Source organism: Pan paniscus, chromosome 9, assembly GCF_029289425.2.
Source record: "Pan paniscus chromosome 9, NHGRI_mPanPan1-v2.0_pri, whole genome shotgun sequence".
Classification (NCBI taxonomy): Eukaryota; Metazoa; Chordata; class Mammalia; order Primates; family Hominidae; genus Pan; species Pan paniscus.
In genome coordinates, this window is record NC_073258.2 from 83,956,269 (window position 1) to 83,974,598 (window position 18,330).

The following is an 18,330-nucleotide window of genomic DNA, read 5'->3' on the forward strand; positions in this document are numbered from 1 at the left end:
GGGTTAGACAGAAAAGCCTTAGAGGAAGTGGCATTTGAACAAGACCACAAAGGATGGATTTAAGCTAAGAGGCTGTTTCCAGAATTGTGTGTGTTCCACAAAACACAACACTGAAATGCTACTGTTACTCAGACGAAAAGTAAATTTAGAAAATGCTGCCTACCATGTACCCCTCTAAGAGATCTGCAATGCACAGTAACAAGCGTGAAGTAAAGAACCCTACTTAACTGTGTTGAACTCAGCATCCCAAGTTTGTTTGACTACTAGTTAATTCCCTATTTCTTTCCTCCTGGAGGAGAGAGTTATAGCATCTTTCAAGATCTGAGGTGTCTTGAAGTAGGAAACCCTATTTAACTCCGTTTAACCGAGCATCCCAAGTTTGTTTGAACGCTAGTAAGTTCCCTATTTCTTTTCTCCTGGAGGAAGATGTATAGCAACTTGGAGAACACACTTTAAGAAACAACAGGTTAAATGTTACCCTTTCAAAGCTATCCATTTGTATTTTACCAGGACTTCACATTGATAATACCTTCATATCTGATTTTTTAACAACAAAATCAGCAATTTTTAAAAATTCTCCTGACATTTTGTCAGAAGAGAAAAAGCAATGGAAGATGCTGCAGAACTAAGAAGTTTCTCATTGTGAAGCACAGTGTAGACCATAAGCCTTTTAATCAAACGAAGGAAACAACACATCTCTGACTGAGTCCATTCATTCTTTGTTAGGATGTTTACACTGTTATAGCTGCCCTCACTCCCTCTGCAACCTGCTGACTGTGTAAAAAACACCAGACTTGAAAGCAAAGGGAACAACATTGCATAACAACAAGCCCTCAGGGCATGTTTTGCTCCTTTATATTTACCAAACAGTTGTGCTTGTAAAAGACAAGAAGGAAAGGGGCACTGCAGCTCATCCCCACTCCTGAAATTACAATGCTGAATTATCCAGTCTGAGAGTTAACATGTTTACTGGGAGTGAGGCACTGTGCTCATGATACAAAGAAAAATAATGTATAGTTGTTACTTCACAAGCCAGGACAGATAGGTAAACAAACTGTAATGCAGCAAAGTGCAAGCAAACACTTCTATAATAAGAGGGGAGTACACAGAAGCTGGGACTCCTTACCTTTGCCTGGGCTTAAGGTCAAAAGAGAAGCATGTTAAAATAAGGAAAAATTCCTCTTTGTTCTTAAAAAAATTGAAAAGGAGTTTTCCAGGCAAATAAAATATATACATAGGTATAGATAAACAGATATAGATAGATGATATAGATATAGATACAAGGCCAGGCATGGTGACTCACATCTATAATCCCAGCACTTTGGGAAGCCAAGGTGGGAGGATTGCTTGAGCCCAGGAGTTTGAGACCAGCCTAGGAAACATAGTGAGACCCCCATCTCCTCAAGAAAATTAAAAAATTAGCCAGGTGTGGTGGTGTGTATCTGTAGCCCTAGCTACAAGGGAGACTGAGATGGGAGGATCACTTGAGCCTGGGAGGTTGAGGCCACAGTGACCTCTGATCATGCCACTGCACTCCCACCTAGGCTACACAGCAAGACCCTGTCTCAAAAAAAAGACATAGATATAGATACACATACACACATACATAAAAAAAAATAAGGCCATAGGGCTGAGTAGAATAGGATACGTGATATGATTTGGATATCTGTCCCCTTCAAATCTCATGTTGAAATGTAATTCTCAGTGTTGGAGGTGTGGCCTGGTGTGAGGTGTTTGGATCATGGGATAGATCCATCATGAATGGTTAGCACCATCCCCTTGGTGATGAGTGAATTCTGGCTCCGGTAGTTCATGTGAGATCTGGTTAAGAGTATGGCACCTCTGTCCTCACTCTCTCTTGTTTCCACTCTCACATGTAACATTCTGGCTCCCGGTCACCTTCTGTCATGACTGTAAGCTTTCTGAGGTCTCACTAGAAGCAGAGGCCAGCACCATGCTTCCTGTAAACCTGTAAAACTGTGAGCCAGTTAGATTTCCTTTCTTTATAATTTTCCCAGCTTCAAGTATTTCTTTGTAGTAATGCAAAAATGGACTAACAATAGGATAGGGCAAGATTGAAAAGAATAAAAAGAGCAGCCAATCTGGAGAAGGTGTCACACTGAACTACTGCATCTAATTTCACTTATTCCAAAAACCCCACAAAAATTCAGTAAAGTGCTTTCTTTTTATTAAAAAAAACCTTATAAGTACAGAGAAGATAAGAGAAGACAATGGTGTCAAATTTTGGAAGCTTGGGAAGCAGATGAACAAGTAGTAATTGACTTAGCATACTCAGAAAATGTGGAATTCAGCTGATTTAAACCACAGAATCCTTAAAAAACACAGGAACTGACAGTACCTTGTACTCCTAGAGCAGGTGTATAGGAAGCTAGAATAAAGAACACAAGAGAGAAGGCTACTCAAGGAGTTAGATACCTAGATTCCCCCTCCTCATTAACAAAACTCCAAAGGCCTGTCTCTGGGGAGCACAAAACAGAAATATCCAGTATTTGCTTGAAATAATCTGAGGAAGGGGATTGCAGGATACAAAGCAAACTAAAATATCCATCAAGTGAAAACTAGTGAACCTGAATGATGGGTACATGGGAATTCACTGTATTGCCCTCCCTACTTTTGTAAATCTTTAGCATTCCCCATAATAAAAAGTAAGAGTGTCTTTGGCCTGGCAGTATCCAGCGTGGATGAGGGGGAAACATATCATAGATAAGGCACTATGTCTACAGAAGGTAGAGTGCAAAGGTTCCCATGTTTCTTCTCCTGAGTACCAAAACATAGTCAGATAGAACCCCACCATCCGAAGAAGAGTGAAAGACTCTTTGCTGGTGAATGTACCCAAGGGAAAACCTGAAGATGGTAAAATCAGAGGAGCCCAACAAACAGCCCATCCAGATCACCCTACCGTGAGGCTCAGAGCTAATTATCTCCATTCTGTATTCAGAGTTTCCTGACGGTACTTTTTAAAAAGAGCTTTATGTCACATACCATATAATTCACCCTTTTAAAATATACAATTTTCTCTAGGAACTAAATGAAAAAAATAAAATGTACATTTCAATGGTTTTTAGCATATTTACAGAGTTGTACAACCATCACTACAATCAATTTTAGAACATTTTCCATTCCCCCAATGAAAATCCTACACACATTAGTAGTCACTCTGCATTCCCCCAACTCCCCAGCCGCAAGTAACTACTAATCTATTTTTTTGTCTCTATAGATTTGTCCATTCTGGCCATTTCATATAAATGAAATCCTACACTCTGTGGTCTTTTGTGAGTGACTTCTTTCACTTAGCATAATGTCAAGGTCTTGACAGCTTTTTTCCTCCCCCTCTTAATCAGGAGCAACACAGCCAAGGATCACATTTTAGAGTGACATCTTGGGAAAGCCTCTAATAAAGATACAGACCATGGCAAACACAAAAAAAAAGTGACTTGAAGGAAACAGATAATATGCAAGGGCAGAAATACCATTAATATTCTCACAAAAATGAAATAAAACTACATCCATGAAACAAAAATAGGATGCTATATAAAGGAAACACAGAGAACAAAAAGAGCTCTTAGACATTGACAACATAATAGCAGACTTTTTTTAAATCTTCAATAAAAGGATTGAATGATAAAATCGAAATCTTCTAAAGAATAAAATCAAAAGACAAAGATATGGAAACAGCAGAGAGAAGTTAAGAATATTCTAAAGGTCCAGTCCAAATAAGAGAAATTCCCAGGAAAGAGCAGAAAAAAGAAAAATCATAACAATATAATTCAATAAAATTTCAGAGAACTGAAGGATGCAGGTTGCCAGGTTGAAAGGGCCCAGCACACGAAGCACACTGTGAAACTTCAGAAAACTGCAGACAAAGATAAGATTTTACAAACTGTCAGAGTGGAGGGAAAGACAAATAGGTTATATATAAAGAATCAGAAATCAGAACCCTTCCAACTTCTCTACAGCAACAATAAAAAGACAATAAAGCAATGCCTTTAAAATCTGAAGGAAAATGATTTTCAACTTAGAATGCAATACCCAAATAAACTACCAATAAAGCATGAGAATAGAAGAAAGATACTTTAAAGTATACAAGACCCAGAAATTCATATTCCATGCACCGTTTTATAAGAAGCTCCTACTTTGGGAGGCTAAGACAGCAAGATTGCTTAAGCGCAGCAGTTTGGGAGCAGCCTGACCAACATGGCGAGACCCTATCTCCACAAAAAGTGAAAAAGTTAGCCAGGCATGGTGGCATGCACCTGTGGTCCCAGGTACTTGAGAGGATCACTTGAGCCCAAGAGTTCGAGGCTACAATGAGCTGTTTCACTTCACTGCACTCCAGCCTGGGCAACTGAGTGAGACCCTTTCTCAAAAACAAACAAAAAAAAGCTCCTGGAGGATGTCCTTCACTAAGTGGTATACAAGAAACATCAAGAGATCTAGTCCAAAGACAAGCAACAGAGGACGCCAACATGACTACCACAGGAAGTAGCCAACCAGAATAAAGAAGTGTAACTCAAGAGACAGACACATTGAAGACAGCCATCACCAACAACCCCACTGCCATTAAACCCTCTTTTGTGTTGTGTTCAAATATTTTAAATATATGATTATAAAGTTTTCAAATATACATAAAAGCAGACCCCCCAACACCCATTACCAAAGTTCAACACCTACCAAGATTTTGACACATTAACTTAATCTATCCCTTTCCCATTTTTTTCTTTGCTTAAATATTTTATTATTATTATTATTATTATTTTGAGACAGGGTCTTGCTCTGTTGCCCAGGCTGGAGTGCAGTGGTGTCATCATGGCTCACTGCAGCCTCAACCTCTGGGATGCAGCAAACCACCTGCCTCAGTCTCCCAAAGTGCTGGGATTACAGGTATGAACCTTAGCATCCAGGCTGTTTAAATATTTTTAAACAAATTCTACATCATATCATTTTATTCCTATGTACCTCAGAACTCATCTCTATATTATTCATCTTCTTACATTATACTACTATTATCACACCTGAAAAAAAGTAACAGTAATTCCTTGATATCATCTCAAAAATGTCTTTTTACACACATCTACATGCATACTTGTAGCAGCACAATTCACAATTGCAAAGATATGGAACTGACCTAAGTGCCCATCAACCAATGAGTGGATAAAGAAAAATGTGGTATATATCCACCATAGAATACTACTCAGCCATGAAAAGGAATAGAATAATGTCTTTTGCAGCAACTTGGATTGAGCTGGAAGCCATTATTCTAAGTGAAGTAACTCAGGAATGGAAAACCAGATACCTTGTTTTCTTACTTAAGTGGGAACTAAGCTATGAGGACACAAAAACAATACAGAGCAATATAATGAAATTTGTGACCTGGGGAAGGAGGGGGCAAGGGGAGTGAGGGATAAAAGACTACATACTGAGTAGGGTGTACACTGTTTGGTTGACAGGTGCACTAAAATCTCAGAATTCACCACTGTAGAATTTATCCATGTAACCAAAAACCACTTATAACCCAAAAGCCATTTTAAAAAATTTTTTTAATGTCTTTTCAATGCCAGGTGTGGTGGCTCATGCTTATAATCCCAGCATTTTGGGAGGCCAAAGCAGGAGGATCGCTTGAGACCAGGAGTTCAAGAGCAGCCTGGGTAACATGGTGAGACCTCATCTCTTCAAAAAAAAAAAAAAAAGTTAGTTGGGTGTGGTGGTATATGCCTGTAGTCCCAGCTTCTTGGGAGCCTGAGGTGGGAGGACTGCTTGATCTCAGGAGGTCAAGGCTATGTTGAGCCGTGTTCATGCCACTGTACTCCAGCCTGAGAGACAAAGCAAGACCCTGTCCCCAAAAAAAGTCTTTTTTTGGCTGCGTGTGGTAGCTCATGCCTATAATCCCAGCACTTTAGGAGGCCGAAGTGGGCAGAACACCTGAGGCCAGGAGTTCGAGACTAGCCTGGCCAACATGGTGAAACCCCATCTCCACTAAAAAACAAAAGTTAGCTAGGCATGGTGGCACGCACCTGTAATCCCAGCTACTCAGGAGGCTGAGGCAGGAGAATTGCTTGAACCTGGGAGGCAGAGGTTGCAGTGAGCTGAGATCGTGCCATTGCACTTCAGCCTGGGCAACACAGCAAGACTCCACCTCAAAAAAAAAAAGTCTCTTTGCAATTAAACTAAATTATGTCCCCCCACAAGTTCATACACATGTTGAAGCCCTAATTCCCAGTACCTTCGAATGTGACTGTTCATGTATTTGGAGATAGAGCCATTAAAGAGGTAATTAAGTTAAAATGAGATTGTTAGGGTGGGCCTTAATCCAATCTAACTGGTGTTCTTATAGAAAGAGGAGAATAGGACATGTAGCAGGACACTGGGAGTGTGCATATATAGAGAAATGACCATACAAGGAGGTGGCAAGAGGGCAGCCATCTGCAAGCCAAGGAGAGAGGCCTCAGAGGAAACCAATCCTGCCAGCACCTTGATCTTGGACTCCTAGCCTCCAGAACTGTGAAAATACTAATTTCTGTTGCTTAAGCCACCCAGTGTGTGGTATTTTGTTATGGCAGGCCTAGCAAACTAACACATAGACTATCCGAATCAAAACAAGGTTCACACATGACATCTGGTTATAATTCTTAAGTCACTTTATTATTTTTTTCATGTCATTGACTTGTTGTGGAAGCCAAGTCAGTTGTCTGACAGAATGTTCTACATTCTAAATTTTTCTGTTTGTTTCCTTAGAGTGTAATTCAACTTGTCATCCTTACCCCCATCTTTCCAATATATTAAAGTTAGCACTAGAGACTTGATGAGATTTTAGGAGTCAACATTTGGGTAAGAATATTCCGTAAGTGGTGCTGCGTATTCTTTTTTTTTTTTTCTTTTTCTTTTTTTTGAGATGGAGTTTCGCTCTTCTTGGCCAGGCTGGAGTGCAATGGTGCAATCTCGGCACACCGCAACCTCCGTTTCCCGGGTTCAAGCGATTCTCCTGCCTCAGCCTCCAGAGTAGCTGGGATTATAGGCATGTGCCACCACACCTGGCTAATTTTGTATTTTTAGGAGAGATGGGGTTTCTCCATGTTGGTCAGACTGGTCTCGAACTCCCAACTTCAGGTGGTCCGCCTGCCTTGGCCTCCCAAAGTGCTGGGATTACAGGTGTGAGCCACCAGGCCCGGCCTGCATATTCTCTTTTTAACCTGACAAAAAATGCATAGGTAAACTTGGTCGAGGTTCTTTTCTGCCTCTATTTGTCTTGACCATGTGCTGATGAAGTACCTGCTCATGTCCACACTATTTGTTTGGGTTAGTTGGTGACGTTCACTTCATCCTACAGAAGAGTTTTGCTTTGACCTACCCCTTGAGAGCTGAAAGGAGGCCAAAGAAAGACTGGAAGTAGAAAAGACAGAGCCGTCCACTCTTTGTGACCATATTCCACATGTCCAGTGTGTGCCCACACTACAACCCTGTCAGATGTCTCAATAGTAGTGATCCTTATTTCCTAGGACTCACTCACATCCTTGCCCACTGACTTCCCCATTAGAACCTTTTAAACCCTCTGGGAATCTAAAGCTATATTATGACCCAGAGTTTAGATCTAACAGTAACAAAGCTTGCTTGGTTTGTGCTTGCTTCTTGGTTTTTTAAAAAACAACATTTGTTTTAGTAATACAAACACAGGTGGTTAAACTGTACAGAAAAGTAAGAGAACGATGAACACAAAAGTCAGGATAATCATTATGTCTGGTGAGGAGGAAAGGGGGTATGATTTCAGGGCAGAGAGTAGACAAACAGCTTCTAGGATACAAATAATGTTCCATCTGATAAATTGGATGGCAAATTCACAATTTTCTTTCTTTTATTTTTTGAGACAGCATCTCACTATTTTGCCCAGGCTGGTCTTGAACTCCTGGCCTCAAGCAATCCTCCAACCCCAACCACCTGAGTAGCTGGAATTGCAAACATGTGCTACTGCATCTGGCCACAATTTTTATGTTCTTCTTTAAACTGTAAATATGTATTTAAAACATTCTTTCATATGCATTGTATGTTTCGCATTAATTATTTTTATGTAAGCAGTCCACCATAGCTAGAACACAGGGTTTGAAGAGTAGAGTAAAAGGAGAAAAGAATGGAAAAAGAGTTTACTCTAAAGGCAAATAGGAACCTTAATCATGCTCTCTTGGGAGTAACATCAGGGAACATTTATACCCAATATTAATTAAAATGGCTTTCTCATAATCTATCTATCAAGAATGATAGGAAAAATCCATTTTTTCTAAGTTACCTAGATATGAAATACCCGACATCTTAAGCATCTCACTGGGGAACATAATAATATGGTTTTGATGTATTTTTCCAGGGAGAGGAGTTTCAGCTTGCCCTAGGGAACATGTTTGCCTCATATTCTTTTTTTTTTTTTTTTTTTTTTGAGACAGAGTCTCACTCTGTCACTCAGGCTGGAATGCAACGGCATGACCTCAGCTCACTACAACCTCTGCTTTCCGGGTTCAAGTGATTCTCCTGCCTCAGCCTCCGGAGTAGCTAGGATTACAGGCACATGCTACCACACCCAGCTAATTTTTGTATTTTTAGTAGAGACGGGGTTTCACCATGTTGGTCAGGCTGGTCTCGAACTCCTGACCTCAGGTGATCTGCTCACCTTGGCTTCCCAAAGTGCTGGGATTACAGGTGTCAGCCACTGAGCCCGGCCTGCCTCAAGTTCTTAAATGACACAAAGCTGGGAGGGATGTGGAACAAATGTTTTATATTACAGAATTAAAATATATCTTGGCAAGTTGGAGTGACAGGTCAAATTTAGGCCAATTACTAATAACATCTCCCATTTGTTGTGAACACTCGATATGCCAAGAGCTTTACATAATTTATCTCACTTAATCCCTACAACCACACTGTGAAGCTGAAATCCAGGAAAGTAACTTGCCCAAGGTCATAAGGCAAGTTAATAACAGAGTCATGATTTGAACCTAGGTTTGCAGGCTCAAGTTTCAGTCTCAAGTGAGATTCCTTCAGCCACCAGAAATTAACATTCAAAACTGAATCCTCTGCTATCACATTGGGAATTAAGAAAACAATAATAAATAAATAAATAAAAATCTCAATCCTCTTTAATTCAGCCTGTCACCCTCAGAAAACTGCATCACCCAACCTCAAGACCCTTGGGCATATGAGGGTATCAAGTACCTCCAAAGAATGATCAGATCAAATGAAAAAAAAACAAACAAACAAAAACAAAAAAGAATAATCAGATCAGGCCATTTTCATTAATGTAACACTTGGGGACCTCGACAGCTGCCAGGAAACCTCCATCTGTCCTCAAGAGCAAGTCCATCCTCAAAAGCAAGCTGTAACAGGATTCTCTCTGCAACCCATTCCCAGCTCAGCCATGTATGCCTCCCCATCTGTATTTAAGACTTTGCAAAACTCAAGCTCTGCAGTTATAAACGGAGGCCACTTACCACAAAGATTGCTGAGCAAGACCCCTCAGCCAGGCTATTGCCTACCTTCAATTTTCTCTCGTCCTCAGGGGCACTGTGATTTGATGGGTGTGTACAGCTGAGAGAACAGCACAACCGGCTCCAGTGCACAGTCATATCCAATGGAGCTATCCCGAAAGACAGCCAGAGAATTTTAATGAAAACCAGAAAACCCCTGGCTGCTAAATCCAACTGCAGTTCAGGCCTGCCAGCCCCTCCCCCTGCAGCTAAGAATCTCTGAGCCAGCTTTGCCCCAAAGAGCAGGGAAGAAAATCCATTTTGCACTCAGTAAATCCTTCCACAGCAGCCACTTCGCAGAGTCATTTAGGTTAAAGGTGAGGCATATGATAACTGCAACAGGACCCAGGGACCCTGAGAGGCACAGGGTGTGGCAGCAGCAGATTTGAGCCAACAGATTATGAAACAGTCATTTAAAAAAAAACAAAAAGTCTTTCCTTCTGCCAAAGCTCTCTGCCCACAGCTGCATACAAGGCTAGTGAGGAATCTTAACAAGCTTAAAGGGGCCGTATTTCAGATACTCCAGAACCAAGGTGGGAGGAAATAAGTATTTTGAGCACTTACTATGTATCAGGTGCTCTGATCTCATTTCATCCTCACTGTGAGATGGGAATTGTAAACTGCATGTAACAGATAAGAACATTGACTCAGAGAGGTTCCATAACTTGTCCAAGGAACACAGTTAGCAAGAGGGGAAGCAAGACTGAAAGTTCAGTGTGGGTGAGGCTCATCAGAAGTATCAAACTTTTTGTTCACAGAGAGCAGAAAAAAATGAAAAGAAAGAAAAAGAAATACTAAACTCAAAATCCTGACTAATAAAAAGAATGGTCATTTATTGACCACTGGCTATGTGCCAGGCACTAAGCTAATATTTTTACATGCGCCGTATCATCTAATCCTCACAGCAACTAGATAAGATACAGGTCATTATTACCTCCATTTAATAATGAGCAAACTATGGCTCAGACATTCAATAATTTGATCAAGGTCACTGCATCACCACGATTGGAACCCAGGTCTATCTAATTCTAGAGTGTTCACCTTAAAACACTCATCCTAACAGCATTCAGAAGGGAGCCACCTAGATCATCATGCCAAGCACGCAAGCTGCAGCAAGATTTCTGCTCCCCTCCCCAGCAGGTAATGCATATTCCAGACTTGCCTTTCAATTCCTCCCAGCAATCTTCAGTGGAGGCACAGTATCGCTGGCTCTGGGGAAGGTGATAGCTATGTCTCTACCTTCCCATGCACCATGGACTCAGTTGTCCCGACATGAGTGAAGGAGAAGGCCACCACCATGATCCAGAGACTCACATGAGTATAGAAGCAGACAGCATCTTTCCCCAGGCCCTGCTCCATAGGCCCATGCAACCTCAAGCAGCAACCTCTTCCTCAACAGCTCACAGGCCTGTTTTGTATTCTTAACAGGAGACCACGTGCCTCCTTTTTAAGCAACTGTGATTTCCCAAGGGAGATGACTGTCTAGACACAGCATCTATCTTGACAACCAGACTGGGCCACACGATGTTAGGTTTGATAATTTAATTTTAGGGTCTGTGTTCAGCTCTCCAGTGAAGCCTCTGTGCTTGGCACCCCTGGGTAATCAGATTGAGTATCACTCAGTGCAGCAGCTGACACCCTGGGTTAGAACTGTCTATCCAGCCAGGCAAGTGTTACTTGCGGGAAGTCACAGGCATCTTATGGATCACACACACACAGGCACAACACACAAACAGTTCCATTAATGAGGCTGAAACTTGATAGAACTCTTCTATGCATGTTCAGAATTAAGTGCCAGGCTTTGACTGGTGGTGGACTGAATACTTAATATGTATCAGGTACTGTGGTGGGTACATTCACAGCCAATATCTTAACTGACCCGCACAACATTCTGTAAGGTAGATAGAATTGCTGTTATACAGATGAGGCAACTAAAGCCCAGAAAGATAGCATAATTTGCCCAAAGTCACACAGGAAGTGGCAAAGCTCAGGTTCAAATTCTTTTTTTTTTTTTTTTTGAGATGGAGTCTCACTCCACCTCCCAGGCTGGAGTGCAGTGGCGCGATCTTGGCTCACTGCAACCTCCACCTCCCAGGTTCACACAATTCTCCTGCTTCAGCCTCCACAGTAGTTGGGAATATAGGCAGGCACCACCATGCCCAGCTAATTTTTGTATTTTTAATGGAGACAAGGTTTTATTATGTTGGCCAGAGCTGGTCTCGAACTCCTGACCTCAAGTGATCTTCCTGCCTCGGCCTCCCAAAGTGCTGGGATTACAGGCATGAGCCACCAGGCCTGGCCTCAAATTCATTTTTAATATGACTCCAACACCCTTTCAGTCAATTATGAGTCCATTCATTTATTCCTCAGATAGTTATTGAGCACCTTCTATGAGCCAGCTACTGTGACACCTACAGAGGATACAACTGTTAACGTAAGGTAGGTCCAGTTACCAAAGAACTACTGTTCTCATGAGGATAGATGACAATGCAGATAGATAATTACAGAATGATGAGATGGGGCCTTAGAGGACTGATGGGATCAGGCCTCTCTGAGAAAGTGAGATGTGAGCTGAGACCTGAAAGATGAGAATGAGCCAGGCATTTGCAAAGCTAGGAAAAGAGTGCAGGCAATAGATACAAGAAGTGCAAGGGTTGGCTACCAGAAAAGGCTTGGCGTGTCCAAGGAACATAAAGGAGAACAGGGACCAAGGCTGGGTAAGCAACAGGGAAAAAAGAACGGTTGAGATGACACAGGGCCTTGTTGACCATGGAAAACACTTTGAATTTTGTCCAAAGGGCAATGGGAGATCAAAGAAGAGTTTTAATCAGGGAAATAGTGTAATCTGATTTGCGCTTTAAAGAGATAATTCTGGTTGCTGTGTGGAGAAGTGAGTGTAGGGAGTGGGCAAGACTTAAGAATAGGGGAGAGATAATGGTGGCCTGGACCAAGATAATGGTAGGGGAGAGGATTTTATATTTGGGAATAAGAAAGAAAATACTTGAGGTGATACTAAGTGTTTTTTAAAAAATAAATAAATAAAAACTTTGAAATTTAATTACAATTTAAAAAAATAAAAAGACAAACGAATTTTTTTTTTTTTTTTGAGACAAAGTCTTATTCTGTCACCCAGGCTGGACTACAGTGGTGTGATCTCGGCTCACTGCAACCTCTGCCTCCAGGGTTCAAGCAATTCTCCTGCCTCAGCCTCCCTAGTAGCTGGGATTACAGGCGCCCACCACCATGCCTGGCCAATTTTTGTATTTTTGGTAGAGACAGGGTTTCGCCATGTTGGCCGGGCTGGTCTTGAACTCCTGACCTCATGTGATCCACTCACCTCGGCCTCCCAAAGTGCTGGGATTACAGGTGTGAGCCACTGGACCCAGCCGAATGAATTTTTAAAAAAATAATGAAAATACTTGCTGATGAACGGTATGTGAATAGTGAAGGGAACAAACTCCTGGGTTTCTAGCTTGAACAACTGGGTAGAGAGTGGTACCACGTATTAAGAGAGACTGGAGGAGAAGCAAAATGCTCGTGAGATAGCCAACTATATCACACTAAGAAGAAAAAAAAAGTGGACCCCAGTTGTGTTTGTTCAAGGGGAAGCTAGGAATTAAAGGCCTGAAGCTGCTACTCTGGTGAAGATAAAGTGTTTGGGGGTTATGATAGAGAGTAAAGTGCAAGAATCTGAAAGGATGCCTTAGGAAACAGGGGTTCCACTTACTTCATGTGGCCATCACTGCCAAACTGGGACCAACGTGCGGAAGACAGACAGGAAAGGAATTCAGTCTGACATAAGGAAGGCTGTCTCGTGGTCAGAGTGAAATAAGCTGCCTTGGGAGTGGGAGAGGGTGAATGATGACTTCTCTGTCATTGGAAGGGTTAAAGAAAAAAACAGATGACTCCTTGACTAGAGGGTTAGAGAGAGAATTCAGTAATTGAATAGGGAAAATGCTACATAAAATCCTTCTAAACTCTGGAATTCTGTGGTTTTAAGATAAAATCTTAATTAATCTAACCTTCAGGACTGGAGTTTCTCCAACAGGGCAGAACTCCCTTGGTATGTCCTACCTCTCAGAAGGCAAATGAGAACAACGTTAGCTAATTTTAGTCACTATAAAGTGACTCCTAGTTCATTTCTAAGTGTCAAACAAGATGCTGAAAGGCTTTTTGGTGTAGGTGAAAGGCATATGCTATGGAACTGGATATCCCATATCTGCAATTGATTAGCGCTGTGTCCTCTGGCAAATTATTTAAATCCTCTGAATCTCAGTTCATTTCTTTGAAACAGGGGGAAAGCAATGCCTACCTCAAGATGTTTACTGTGAGGACCAAAGCCTTATGCCTGATACATTCTATTAAGAAAAATAATGAGGCTGGGTGCAGTGGCGCACACCTGTAATCCCAGCACTTTGGGAGGCCTCAGGCAGATCACCTGAGGTCGGGAGATCAAGACCAGCCTGGCCAACACGGTGAAACCCTGTCTCTACTAAAAATACAAAAATTAGCCAGGCATGGTGGCAGGCGCCTATAATCCCAGCTACTTGAGAGGCTAAGGCAGGAGAATCACTTGAACCTGGGAGGCAGAGGTTGCAGTGAGCCAAGATCGCACCACTGCATTCCAGCCTGGGAGACAAGAGAGAAACTCTATCTCAAAAAAAATAAAAAAAAAAAAGAAGAAGAAGAAAAATAGCTAACATCTATTACTACAGATCCATAACTATATGCTACGCATGTGCTATGTGCATTTAAAAAAATCCAATCCTTACAACAACCCAGAAAGTAGCCACTATTATTATTCCATTGTAAAAATCAGAAAATTGATTTCTAAAGGTAAAGTAACTTATCCAAGAGTCATATAATTAGTAATTGCGCAAATTAGGAAAAAACAAACTTCGACGAAGTTGAAAGAAAAAGACAAAGAAAACCATATTTAGATAATTTGAAGGAAAGTTACCTACTGTTGAATTAACAAACAATTCATTTTACCAACTAGTCATTTAGTAAATATTTATTGAATATATAAATAAATAACTAAATGAATGAATGATTCCAATGAATATTTCTTGAGTTCCTGCTAGGCACAACATCAAGAAGCTAGGGTTACAGAAAATGTCCATCAATTTAATTGAGAGTTTGCCATTAACACCACAATCTTCAAACTGCAAATAAACTGCCAACATAACAACACTTAGTCCACGATAAAAAGTCCTAAGAAATGCCATTCTCAGCTAAGCGCAGTGGCTCCTGACTGTAGTCCCAGCACATTGGGATGCCAAGGCAGGCAGATAACTTGAGCTCAGGAGTTTTAGACCAGCCTGGGCAACATGGCAAAACTCCATCTCTTCAAAAAATACAAAAATTAGCTGGGTGTGGTGGCGTGTGTCTGTGTTCCCAGCTACTTGGGAGGCTGAGGTGGGAGGCTCACTTGAGCCTGGAATGTTGAGGCTTCAGCTAGCCGAGATCACACCACTGTACTCCAGCCTGGGGAAGTCAAAATTCTCGGGGAAGTCAAAACTCTTAGAGGAGAGCTCTGAGCAGTAGGCAGATAACCAAGAGCACACAACAATGGAAGCTGAGAAAGGAGGCGGTCTCAAAGAAAAGATGAGTAAGACTTCCACAGGAAGCAGAAATCAAAAAGAAGAAAGGCTGAAAAAATGGCCGACTTAATAAGTAGGAGTTTGTCAATGGACTTCTCTGGAACTGTGGGGAAAGAAACCAAGTTTCAAAGGGCAACTGGATGAATGGGTTAAAGAGGAAGAGGAGGCAGTCTTTTAAAAAGTTTGGCAGTAAAAGGAGGGAAAGGGTAAGAAAAGTAAGTAGTCTGATGAGGAGAAGCAGCAAGACTGTTAATAAGAGTATAAGGTGAGGAGCAGGAGCCAAAAGAAAAGGAAAAGTTGAAGACAGAAGATACATGGAGAAGATGTAAGAAAGAAACAGGAGGACCAGACTCCAGCACGTCAAGAGGGAATAGGATACAACACACAAGTGAAAGGCTACCCTTGGGAAATAAGTCACCTTCTGCTCTAAGACAGAAATGAAAGAAAAGAGATTTTGACAAATGGACATGGTGAAAAGTTACTCTGAATCAACCTTGAATACAGTACAGAGAGTGATCACATTGAATAACACTATTTTGGGCTGGGTGCAGTGGCTCAGGCCTGTAATCCCAGCACTTTGGGAGGCCAAGTTGGGTGGATCACCTGATGAGGTCGGGAGTTCGAGACTAGCCTGATCAACATGGAGAAAGCCCATCTCTACTAAAAATACAAACTTAGCTGGGTGTGGTGGTGGACACCTGTAATTCCAGCTACTCAGGAGGCTGAGGCAGGAGAATCGCTTGAACCTGGGAGGCAGAGGTTGCAGTGAGCCGAGAGTGCGCCATTGGCACTCCAGCCTGGGCAACAAGAGCGAAACTCTGTCTCAAAAAAAAAAAAAAAATTGAATAACACTATTTTGAACTTAAAATAATATTGATTTTCTTGGATCACTCCTAACTTGGCATTGAAAAGGACAACCACCATTTGGATGTAAGTTCTATACAGTTAAAAATCAGAATCTTCTTTTTCTGGACAGGAAGTAGGATTTATTGGTGGGCATTAGGAGGGAGCAGCACAGTGGAAGCCTTTGTGAATGCAGGGCCTGCCACTTGCCCAGACTGGAGATGTATTTGACCCCACAGCCATCTGGGATGAGCCACTTCTCATACCAGAGCCACCATGTCTTCAAATTCATCTGCACTGGCTGGGCACGGTGGCTCACACCTGTAATCCCAGTACTTTGGGAGGCCAAAGTGGGCAAATGACTTGAGGCCAGGAGTTTGAGACGACCCTGGCCAGCATGGTGAAACCGCATCTCTACCAAAAAAATACAAAAATTAGCTGGGCGTGGTTGCATGTGCCTGTAGTCCCAGCTACTCAGGAGGCTGAGGCAGGAGTATTGCTTGAACCCAGGAGGTGGAGGTTGCAGTGAGCTGAGATCACACCACTGTACTCCAGCCTGGGAGACAGAGTGAAACTGTCTCAAAAAAAAAAAAAAACATCATCTGCATCGAACTTTGAAACGCCCCACTTCTTTCAGATGTGGATCTTCTGGTGACCAGGGAACTTGAACTTGGCCTTGTGGAGGGCCTCAATCACACGCTCCTGGTTCTATAGCTTGATGTGGATAGACAAGACAACTTGGCCAGTATGAACCCTGATCAAGGCTCCTTGAGGCTTTCCAAAGGCACCTCCACTGTCTGGAGCCTACACTGGGGACAGTACAAGGTCAGAGACATAAACATATATTAGAAAGGGCTGTCTCCAAGGTCCCTTAGAGCAACCCATACAAGAAACAGGCTGCATACACTACCAAGGAAGCTGCTGTTTGCAGCTATTGAACATCAGGCCCCAAAGAGGAAAGAAACTAGGTCGGCTTAATTGGCTGCAGAAAAATCAGTCTTACTGAGATGTTGGTTATGTTCTGTTTCTTAATCTGGATACTGGTTACCCTGACGTGTTCAGTTTGTGAACTTTATTAAGCTAAAAAAAAAAAAGTTTTTATAAACTTTTTAACTTTAAAACTTTTTAAAAAAAGTTTTTAACCTAGGCTATGTGCAGTGGCTCATGCCTATAATCCCAGCACTTTAGGAAGCTGAGCTGGGTAGATTTCACTTGAGGCTAGAGGTGTGAGACCAGCCTGGCCAACATGGTGAAACACTGTCTCTAGTAAAAATACAAAAATTAGACAGGTGTGGTGGCACATGCCTGTAATCTCAGCTACTCAGGAGGCTGAGGCAGGAGAATCGCTTGAACCCGGGAGGTGGAGGTTGCAGTGACCACTGCACTCCAGCCTGGGCAACAGAGTGAGACTCTGTCTCAAAAAAAAAAAAAAAATTAGTTTTTAACTTCGAATCACCACTCCTCTACTATTTGTTCAGTTTTTAAAGAGTAACTCAAGAAAACTATAAATTCCTTCAGGCAGGGAACACGCCTTACCATTCTTTTAGATCCCCATAGCACTAAATCAGACTAGATATACAATAGGTATCTAATGAATATATGTTGATGTGATTGGAAGGATGCTAACACCAAATGTCGAGACTTAAAACAAATCTAGGCCAGTTGCAGTGGCTCATGCCTGTAATCCTAGCACTTTGGGAGGCCAAGGTGGGTGGATTGCCTGAGCTCAGGAGTTCAAGACCAGCCTGGGCAATACGGTGAAACCCAATCTCTACTAAAAAAACATACAAAAAATTAGCTGGGTGTGGCGGCACACACCTGTAATCCTAGCTACTCGGGAGGCTGAGGCAGGAGAATTGTTTGAACCCAGGAGGCAGAGGTTGCAGTGAGCCAAGATCGCACCACTGCACTCCAGCCTGGGTGACAGAGCGAGACTCCATCTCCAAAAAAAACAAAAACAAAAAACAAAAACAAAAAAACCCACAAATCTTTCTCTAGGAAATGGCAACTTCATGACTGCAAAATCTGGCAGCCCCCACTTTAGGCAGTGATTCCACTTAGCATCACTAATGATCTGGACAAACTAAAATTATGTGCCTCCTTTTGTGATGGTATGGGAAATATACAACCTCAGCTTTAGAATTCTTGCCCAAAATATTTAACCTGTATATAATCATGCAGAAATAATTATACAAATTCAGATTGTGAGATATTGTTAAGAAAACAGACCTGGAATCTTAAAAATATCATAAAACACAAATAAGCAGGGAGACTCCTATAGATTTAGAGACTAAAGAGGTAAAACAACTACATTTAATGTGTAATCTTGTTTGGATCCTGGATTAAAAACAAACCGACAG

At 41.8% G+C, this 18,330-nt stretch overlaps 1 protein-coding gene and 1 non-coding gene across 8 annotated transcripts in view; both read right to left on the reverse strand.

Moving 5' to 3' along the window:
- RAB30 (RAB30, member RAS oncogene family) overlaps nucleotides 1-18,330 on the reverse strand; it is a 98,493-nt gene that overhangs the window by 51,170 nt on the left and 28,993 nt on the right. The window contains exon 1 of one of the 7 annotated variants that reach the window (XM_034933459.3): nucleotides 9,534-10,057. The exons of 4 other annotated variants lie outside the window; for them this stretch is intronic. The gene's annotated coding sequence lies outside the window, so the exon portion shown is untranslated. Of the gene's footprint in view, nucleotides 1-9,488; nucleotides 10,058-18,330 lie in introns of those variants that run through there. 2 more of the 7 variants (XM_003821989.8, XM_034933455.4) reach the window with 2 other exon arrangements.
- LOC112441273 (small nucleolar RNA SNORA70) lies at nucleotides 16,824-16,958 on the reverse strand. Its single transcript, XR_003029210.1, has one exon. It is a non-coding gene; the product is annotated as a small nucleolar RNA SNORA70 (small nucleolar RNA).